Source organism: Lutra lutra, chromosome 9 (genome assembly GCF_902655055.1).
Source record: "Lutra lutra chromosome 9, mLutLut1.2, whole genome shotgun sequence".
Taxonomy (NCBI): domain Eukaryota; kingdom Metazoa; phylum Chordata; class Mammalia; order Carnivora; family Mustelidae; genus Lutra; species Lutra lutra.
In genome coordinates, this window is record NC_062286.1 from 49109306 (window position 1) to 49120314 (window position 11009).

Below are 11009 nucleotides of genomic sequence, written 5' to 3' on the forward strand. Positions count from 1 at the left end.
CACCCTTGAAGGAATTAGTCTGCCCATTGGAGTACGTGCTTGCCACTGGGATTTATAGTAAGTAGGAAAGTGGATGGGCCGGGGTCCCAAGACTGTAGCCAGGGAATTGTGGACATGATACCAATGTGCTTCACTATTTGCAGTGAATATATCTATTCAGAAAACCTCAGGGCCTCAAAAACCTGATCTAATGAACCCAGTGAGACTTGAATCTGGCCCATAGATAGTGCCAGTCAGCCAAGCCCTGCCGAGGTCTGTGGATGGCATTGTTAAACATCTGCGTCAGGCCAGGCACCAACAGATTGCTTGGCTCAGGCTGGAGGTCCAGTTGTTTTCAAGTAACAGACAAGAACTGGTGGGGAGGTCCTACCCATTCCTCCTTTCCTACAGGGCAAGGACCTGCCATGCTCAACTCCCACGTAAACTGCTGCTTGACCTTCATACATGCAGTAGGGTTAAACAGATCTAGAAAGGGTGGTAAGACATCAGTGGGCAAAACGGGAAATGTGTCCGTTGAGAACCACCAAAGCCAAAGTAGATAGTGCCCTCATGTGGAAGAAAAAAATTTTTAAGGAGAAAATTCTCCTATGGGTGACCTGTTGCTATTGAGTATTTTTTCAGAAATACGCAGCAGGTTGATACACTCCACCAACCCAAGGGCAGCCCGCTGCCGGTCCTCCATGGATCAAGATGGCTGAAAATCTGAAGCCAAACACTACATGACAAAATACGACACACAAAGAACAAATGATTAACTTTAGCATATAAAATTTAAGCCCAAGAAGTTGTATGGACTTCAACAAAACCAGACAGCTTATTTTTACTCTAAAGAAGTAAATATAACATCTAGCTAATAGAAAATTCATTTTTCCTGTCCCACTAAATAAGGGTGAAGTTGTTGTTTTTTTTTTAAAGGGCAGTTTAAATAAATGTCCAATTATTCATCTTCCCTGAGGAAACACTTGCTGGTACTGGACCCTAAGGCATAGCCCCGGGAAGGGAAGAGCAGCAGGGTTTCACAAGCTCACTCCTGATTTTTTTTTTTTTTTTCTGGGAGAGGCAGGAACAGTGGCGCTTGAGAGCACTGGACACGGAGCCAGATCTTTGCTCAGTCCCCTCATCCCAGAGTACCTGCAAGAGGGGTGGCGGTGCTCTCTGAAAGGGGAGGCCATGTTGAGAGGAAGAGAGAGGAGGGTTTGAACTTGCAGGGAACTGAAGTCTTGTGCTGGTCTTCAGGAGTGCCAGAGTGACCTGCCAGCTACGTTAAGTGTGATAGGAAAGATAGAGATAGATAGATAGATAGATAGATAGATAGATTAGATAGATGATAGATAGATGATAGATAGATAGAAAGAAAGAAAGAAAGAAAGAATATAGTACCTCCATGGAAAGCAGCAAACCCTACAAATGAGGGGTTTTCTCCTGGAGAGCTGGCTGTTTACCAAAACACCACCGCTCCTATTAATTAGTCTTAAGCTCTCTTGCACTTTGAGTCCTGCTACCTTTGCTATTCATCAGCTCTACACTTGTATTCCTTTCCTCTGTCCTGTTTGCCTTGTGCAGACACCTTCCCGGGCCTAACCTCCTTCCATAGCCAGTGAGGACTCTCTGTTGCTTGCACTGTTAACTACACAGTCCTACCCTGTCTACAATTTCCCACCTATGAATCCATCGAATCTATGCCTTTTTTTTTTTCCTACTTCATGGCGTCCAGTGGCATCCAAGCATTGCTGGAGAAAATGTCATAGCCTGAGTGTTGGTATCATTGAAATCTGTGGTATACAGCTTCACAGTCTCCTCGGTGCTTCCTGGAAATCTACTTGTACTTGACCAGCTTAGCTGTGGTGCAACGTACACCTAATAATATGTTGCAGTTACCCCTCCTTCCCATTCTGTCATAGGATGAGGTATTGAATCATCTGACATGACGATGGTTATGTAGTGAGTGACATTTAAGATTCTGGTTGACACGGGGCACCTGGGTGATTCAGTGGGTTAAAGCCTCTGCCTTCAGCTCAGGTCATGATCTCAGGGTCCTGGGATTGAATCCCGCATCAGGCTCTCTACTCTGCAGGGAGCCTGCTTCCCCCTCTCTCTCTCTCTGCCTGCCTCTCTGCCTACTTGTGCTCTCTCTCTGTCAAATAAATAAAATCTTTTAAAAAATTTTTTTAAAAAGATTCTGGTTGACATATATTGACCAACTGCAAAAAAGCAATTATCTGAAACAAAATGATTATTCATTCCCTTTTTTAATGAATCTCAGAGCCAGGGGTCTGTAATATAAATCCTCATCAACGAAAACATGTACCAGCATCTACCCAGGTCTGTTTTAGCGAGCCAGGTAGCTTTCTCCTTAGATTAGTCATGGGCTGTTTTACTTGCATCCTAGTATATGAACACAACAAGAAGTAATTGCTATAGCATATATTTTTCCTTCACTAGTTAAGAATAATTCTAAGGCTATGTGACTATCCACAATAACTCTTGCTAGTGAACTTAAATTTAAACTGGTTTATTATGCATCCAGAGACAAAGGTGTATAATTCATAAGTTTTACTAAATTTTGACATTCTTTTTCAGTTGTGCTTTTTTTTTTTCTTTTGAACTGTGGGAATTGTAACCTATGTAGTATGCATAAAGAGGGAGGTAGTTTTCCTTATAGGAAATTTTTCCAAATAACCTGTGCTTGCTTCTCTTTACAGATTTCTGGGCATTATTTTCAAGGAAGCATGATTTCCTAGTACTTTTAATTTTCTGAAAATCTCTAACAATTATCCTCAATACACAGGTTACATTAGCATGTGGCAAGCAGGAATATTTCACATAATTGTACTCTAACAGAGACAAATTATACTGAGAGCATAAGTATAAATTAATACAACAGGACCAGGCAAAATTTTTGTCTCTCAAATTGGGCAGATTCCTTGAGTGGAGTTAAACAGTTCCTGCAAAGTAGGTGCATCTCTGAAGAGAACAAAGTTGTAGGAAGAATGGCCCTAATATTAGTTCTTATTTTTGAAAGGCTGGGTTTTGTTGATACCATTATAATGATTTTAGCAAAAGCATTTTGCAACAGTGAGGTCAAGGTTTAATTTTTACAAGACTAAATAAAGGTTGGGATTAATGATGTGAGGAAAATTTAAATTATGGAAGATCCTATGAAAAATAATCTACCTGTTGAAGTGTTTGAAAGAACGGTTATTAAATTTGTTGGCAGACAGTTAAATTCACAGCCTAGCTGTGAATTTGTGTCTCAGATTTAATAAATCCGAGAAAAACACATCAGGAAGTTTTGTTTTTTTTTTCTTAAGTGGCAAAAACCATACAAATCTAAAATGATAGAGTAAAGATAAGGGCGATTGTACTGAGTGGGAAGTCTTTTAGTTAGTTCATAGAGGATATCAAACAAAATACAATAGTAAGTAAGATTGATGGTAGAGTAAAGGAAAAGCAAATGGGTGATAAAAGATTAGAAAATAAATCTTTTGGGGGCACCTGGGTGGCTCAGTCACTAAGCATCTGCCTTCAGCTCAGGTCATGATCTCAGGATCCTGGGATGGCACTCCACATCAGGCTTCCAGCTTGGCAAGAAGCCTGCTTCTCCCTCTCCCACTTCCCCCTCCTTATATTCCCTTCTCGCTGTTTCTCTCTCTCTCTCTCTCTCTGTCAAAAAAATAAATGAAAACTTTAAAAAAAAAAAAAAAGAAAAGAAATATTTTCTTGGGTGGAAGCTGCTTTTTCTGTAATTATGTTCTGTCATCTTGGGTAAAAAAATTTCTGTAGTCAGAGGCTTCTGGAAAATTCCTTAAAAATATAAATTTAAGGTCTCTGAATGGAAAGGACATCAAGTTGTCAGAGGAAAGTAATACATGTCTTGTAAGTTGAGATCAAAACCTTGGAGTTTTACCAGGATGTCAGTAGTTAACATTACCAGGTAAGGTCTATTCCACTGGAGCTTGAGGGTAGTTTTTTCTCTAATGGCTCCTTTACAAGACCAAATATCCAAGATTCAGATCATGCAGAGTCTACCTAGGTAGATGTTTTAGAAATATAGCTTGTTGTCGGGGCGCCTGGGTGGCTCAGTGGGTTAAGCCTCTGCCTTCGGCTCAGGTCATGATCCCAGGTCCTGGGTTTGAGCCCCACATCGGGCTTTCTGCTCAGCAGGGAGCCTGCTTCCTCCTCTCTCTCTGCCTGCCTCTCTGCCTACTTGTGATTTCTCTCTGTCAAATAAATAAATAAAATCTTAAAAAAAAAAAAAGAAATATAGCTTGTTGATAATTAACCTGGAAGCATCAAACAAGCCTCCAGTAGTTTTCCGTCTTATCAGCTTATACTGGGTTAGAATTTGGGAGGGAAACAATGCCCAACGGCTTGATGCAAACTGGTTTTAACTCACAGGGAGATAACTTACGGTTCCAAAAAGGAGAGTCATTGTTGCTATCACGGCTCATGGCAAGAAATCGGCCTTGAAAATGTAAGGTTTCTTCAAACTTTGATAGTTATAGTTTTAGAATTCCTTATGTTCTCGTCATTTTTCCTGAGGTTTGTCAATGATAAGGATAGTGGAGATTCTGAGTAAAAGATAAGGCTAGAATGGAGTGAAACTCAAGAGGATTTCTACCCACTGTGAAAACTAAGAGGCTAAGAAAGTGAGCTGACCAAGAGAGATAAGGAAGCCACGTGCTGACAAAAGATATGGGAAGAGTCCAGTTTTTGCTTTCAGGTCTAAGACCCATCTATATTACTACTCACAAAACACCCTGTATTTTCAGAATAATTCTTCCTCCTCCCTTTCCTTCTCCTCTACTTTCTTCTTTGCCTAAGTAGCACTGGTATACGTTACTTGCTCCTCTTGACTAAAGTTGGGATAATTTGACTGTCAATTAGAATAATAACTGCAATGATCCAAAACACATACTGTATGTTTAAATTCTGAGCACATATGAAACTTGAAAAATACTAATTGGTCATTATAGGAGGATGTTATAAAGCAACTAACTTGTTTGAAAATGTTTAAATAAAGACAAAAGAATAAGCATTTAGACTCCTTCTTCCTATTTGAATGATATTACTCATTGCCCAATATTAGATGAGAAATTTTTCTTTTAAAAAGCATTCCACCTGGGGCACCTGGGTGGCTCAGTGGGTAAAGCCTCTGCCTTTGGCTCAGGTCATGACCTCAAGGTCCTGGAGTCGAGCCCTGCATCAGGCTCTCTGCTCAGTGGGGAGCCTGCTTCCCCCTCTCTCTCTGCCTGCCTCTCTGCCTACTTGTGATCTCTCTCTGTCAAATAAATAAAATCTTTAAATAATAATAATAATAATAAAAGTAAAAAGCATTCCACCTAATAAATTTTATTTTATTTTATTTATTTATTTGACAGACAGAGATCACAAGTAGGCAGAGAGGCAGGCAGAGAGAGAGAGAGAGAGAGAGGAGGAAGCAGGCTCCCCGCTGAGCAGAGAGCCTGATGCAGGGCTCGATCCCAGGACCCTGAGATCATGACCTGAGCTGAAGGCAGAGGCTTAACCCACTGAGCCACCCAGGTGCCCCTCACCTAATAAATTTTTAAATGAATGATACAATATCACCATTTTCAAGCCCTAATGAATTATCAGACCTAGATACTAAGCTTTAATGGCACCTAACATCATACACACACACACACACACACACACACACACACACACAAAGAGACGACTAGACATTATATGCCTCTCAATGGCAGAAAATCACCCTACCAATGAAGTATCCTTGTTATAAAAGTTGAACCTGAATCTGATAAAGCCCCTATATACAGAAACTACAGGGGACAAAGAAGCATGTTAAACATGACAACATGTACATTGCAATCAGCAAAAACCAACCAGACTCTGAAAAACAAATCTGCAGTTTTTTAGATAAATGAATTACAAGAATGAAAAAGCAACAGTGAGAGAAAAAGAGAGTGATTATCACAGATTAAAAGAAGTTTAAAAGATATCAACTAATCACCGTTTTGACCCTCATTTAGATCTTGATTCAAATTATTAAAAAAAAAAGTTACGATTGGACATTTGAATAGTTACTGATATTTTATGATCTTAAAAATTATTATTGGGGGGCGCCTGGGTGGCTCAGTTGGTTAAGCGACTGCCGTCGGCTCAGGTCATGATCCTGGAGTCCTAGGATCGAGTCCCGCATCGGGCTCCCTGCTTGGCAGGGAGTCTGCTTCTCCCTCTGACCCTCCCCCTTCTCATACTCTCTCTCTCAAATAAATAAATAAAATCTTTTAAAAAAATTATTATTGGGGTGTCTGAATAGCTCAGTCAGGCATCTGGCCCTTGGTTTTAGCTCAAGTTATAATTTCGGGGTCCTGAAATCAAGCCCCGCATTGGGCTTCCACACTTAGCAGGAACTCGGCTTTTCCCTCTTCTCCCACCCTCAGTCTCCTTCCCCCACTCACTCTCTCTTTTTTTCTCTCTCTCTCAAATAAATAAAATCTTTAAAAATTTTAATTATTTTTAAGGGTGATAATTATATTGTGATTATTTTTTTTAATAATATAGTCCTTATATTTTAAAGATGCTTGAACTACTTATGGATGAAACACCATGCCTGTGATTTATTTCAAAAATAATGTATGAGGAAAGAAGTAAATGGTAGAGATGAAACAAATTGTCCATGGGTTGAAAATGATCAAAGCTGAGAGATGAGAGTTCATTAAACAGTTCTGTGTACTTATCATATGTGTTTGAAAGTTTTCCATCATTTTCAATTATACTGGATCAATTGGATATTCATGTAAAAACATTCTTTTAAAATTTTATTTATTTATTTGAGAGAGATAGAGATAGAGAGTTGTGGGGGAGGAGCAGAGGGCGAGGGAGAGAGAGAATCTCAAGCACATTCCATACTGAGTGTGGAGCCCAGCACAGAGTTCCATCTCAGGACCCCCAAGATCATGACTTGAGTCAAAATCAAGAGTCAGATGCTTAACTAGCTGAGCCACCGAGGCACCCTCATATAAAAACATTTTTTAAAACACTTAAACTTATTTTTTTAAAGATTTTATTTATTTACTTGACAGAGAGAGATCACAAATAGGCAGAGAGAGAGGGGAAGCAGGCTCCCCACTGAGCAGAGAGCCTGATGCGGGGCTTGGTCCCAGGATCCTGAGATCATGACCTGAGCCAAAGGCAGAGGCTTAACCCACTGAGCCACCCAGGCACTCCTAAAATATTTAAACTTTTAAAGAGGAATTAACACCACTTCTTCTTGAACTCTTCTAAAAAATGGAAGAGGAGGGAACACTCCCAAATTCATTTGAAGAGTTTTCTTATAGTGCCCTTATCTGATATTAAGGTCAGATAAAGTACACTACAAGAAAAGAAAACCAGTATCTCTGAAGAATATAGACGTAAAAATTTTCAACAAAATGTTTGCAATCCAAATTCAACAACAAATTACAAAGACTACATACCATGATCAATGGGGTCTATCCCTGTGATACAAGGAAAATTGAACATACAAATATCAATTAATGTGATACACCACAGATTGAAAGAGAAAAATCATATAATCCTCTGAATAGATGCTGAGAAAACACTTAACAAAATACAATATCTTCTCATGATAAAAAAAAAACCTCAACAAATTGTGTATAGAAGCCTCAACATAAAGGCTATATATGACAAACTTGCAGCCAACATTATACTCAAGGGTGAAAGACTGAAAGCTTTTCCTCTAAGATCAGGAACAAGACAAGGATGCCTAATCTCACCATTCTTACTTGACATCTTACTGAAAGTCCTAGCTAGAGCAATCAGGCAAGACAAAGAAATAAAAAGAAAATAAAGAAATTGAAAAGGAAGAAGTAAGTTGTTGTTGTCTGCCCATGGTACGATCTTATATGTAGGAAATCCTAAAGACTATAAACACACACACAAACTGTAAGAACCAATAAAGGAATTCAACAAAATTGCAGAATACAAAATCAAGACACAAAAACTAATTGCATTTCTGTGTCCTAACCATGAACAATCCAAAAAGGAAATTAAGAGAATAATCCCATTTATAATAGCATCAAAAAGGGGGGAAAAAAAGGAATAAATTTAATCAAGGAGTTTAAGGACTAATACACTGAAAATTGCAAAACACTAATGAAATTAAAGAAGACAAAATGGAAAGACATCTGGTATTCATGGACTGGAAGACTTGGTATTATTACAATAATTGTGTTACTCAGAATGATCTACAAATTCAATACAATCCCTATTAAAAACCCCAATGGCATTTTTTACAGAAATAGAAAAAATGATCCTAAAATTCATATGGAGCCACAAATCATGCCAAATGGCTAAGCAACCTTAAGAAGAAGAACAAAGTTGGAGGTCTCATATTTTCTGATTTTAAGACTTATCACAGAGCCACCATAATTAAAGGCAGTACGGAACTGCCATAAGAACAGACATATAGAACAATGTTACAGAATAGAGAGCTCAGAAACAAACCCACACAGTCAGTCAACTGGTCTCTGACAAAGGTGCCAAGAATACACAATGGGAATAGGATAGCCTCTGTAATAGACGGTGTTGGGAAAACTGGGTATCCACGTTTAAAAGAATGAAACTGGAACTTTATCCTACACACACACACACAAATCAGGTCAGCATACAGCTCAGAATGTATTAATGCAGTGAGTTCTACACTTACTGTAAAATTCATAAAAGAAAATATTAGGAACCTTCATGACATCAGTCTTGGCAATGATTTTTTTTTATATGATACCACAAGTACAGACAACAAAATAGAAAATAGACAAGTGGAACTACACCAAACTAAAAAGTTTCTGCACAGCAAAGGAAACACTCAACAAAAAGAAAAGATCACTTATGGAAAAGGAGAAAAATATTTGCAAACCGCGTATCTGATAAAGGATCAATACGAAAAACACACAACATACTCCTACAACTCAATTGCAAACAAATAATACAGTTTTTAAATGGGCAAAGGTCTTGGGACAACTGGGTAGCTCAGCCAGGTAAGCATCCAAAACTCTTGATTTTGGCTCAGGTCATGAACTCAGGGTTGTGAGATCGAGCCCTGTGTGGGCCCCATGCTCAGCAGGGAGTCTGCTTGAGATTCTCTCTCTTTCCCTCCACTCCTCTTCTCTGTCTCTCTCTCTTTTTCTCACTCTCAAATAAATAAATAAATAAATCTTTTCTAAAAATAAGTTAATTAATTTAATTTAATGGGCAAAGGTTTTGAATAGACTTCTCCAAAGGTGTCAACAGGTGTGTGAAAGATGTTCAATGTCACTAATCATCAGGGAAATCCAAATCAAAACTACATTGAGATATCACTACACACTGGTTAGTACAACTAGTATTTAAAAACAAAAAACAAGGAAGCCTGCGTGGCTCATTTGGTTAAGCATTTGCCTTCAGCTCAGGTCATGATCCCAGGGTCCTGGGATTGGGCCCCACATCAGGCTCCCTGCTCAGCTGGGAGACTGCTTCTCCCTCTCCCCCTGGCTTATGCGCTCACTCTCTCTCTCTCTCTCTCTCTCTCACACACACACACACACACTCTCTCTCTCAAATAAATAAGTAAAGTCTTAAAAAAAAAAGCGTTGGCAAAATTGTGGAGAAATTGGAACTCTTACATATTGCTGGTAGGAATGTGGAATGGGAGAGTGAGTATGGAAAATACTATGACGGTTCCTCAAAAAAATTAAAAATAAAATTACCATGTGATCCGGCAATCCCACTTCTGGTTATTCATCCAAAAGAACTGAAATCAGGATCTCAAAGAAATGCACGTGCTCCATGTTCATAATAGCTAAGATTTGGAAACCACCTAAATATCCATCAGTGAACTTACTGGATAATATGGCATAACCAGTTTTAATTTTTTTAAGAAACTCCATACCATTGTCCACAGTGGTTACACCAATTTACATTCCCACCAACAGTGCATGAAGCTTCCTTTTTCTCCACAACCTTGCCAGCACCTTCTTTCTTGTCATTTTGATACTAGTCTTTCTGACTGGTGTGAGGTAATATCTCATTGTGACTTTGATTTACACTTGCAAGATAATGAGTGATGTTGAGTATCTTTTCATGTGTTTTTTGACCATTTGTATGTCTTCTTTGGGAAAATGTCTATTCAGGTCCTCTGCCTATTTTTTAATTGGATTCTTTCAAGTATTTTAGTGTTACGTTGTATAAGTTCTTTACATATTTTGGGTATTAACACCTTATCAAATGTACCATTGGCAGAAATCTTCTCCCATTCACTAGGTTGCCTTTTTGTTTTGTTGATGGTTTCCTTCACTGTGTAAAAGCTTTTTATTTCAATGTAATCCCAACAGTTTATTTTTGCTTTTGTTTCCCTTGCCTGAGGAAACACATCCATAAATATGTTGCTAAGGCCGATGTCTAAGAGATTACTGCCTATGTTTTCTTTTAGGAGTTTTATGGTTTTAGGTCTCACATGTAGGTCTTTAATTCATCCTGAGTTTATTTTTATGTATGGTATAAGAAAGTGGTCTTTTTTTTTCCAAGTAGCTGTCCAGTTTTCCCAACATGATTTATTGAAAAGCCTGTCCTTTCCCCATTGCATATTCTTGACTCCTTTGCCCTTAAAAAAAAAAAAAAAAAAAGGCATTTCCAGTAAGCCAACCTGTAGAGCTAATTTGGCTAATAACACTTGACATTTGGGAGCAGGACCCCATGTATGTTGCAACCCTCTGGTCCCAGAACAAGGTTCCCATCATAATAAGTACTAAAAAAAAAAATAGACACCAAAAAATGAAAGTACAATTAGGTACATATTTTATGGACGCATTTCCATAATAACTTTTTTTTTTTAAAGATTTTATTTATTTATTTGACAGAGAGAGATCACAAGCAGGCAGAGAGGCAGTCAGAGAGAGAGGAGGAAGCAGGCTCCCTGCTGAGCAGAGAGCCCGATGCGGGGCTCGATCCCAGGACCCTGAGATCATAACCTGAGCCGAAGGCAGCGGCTT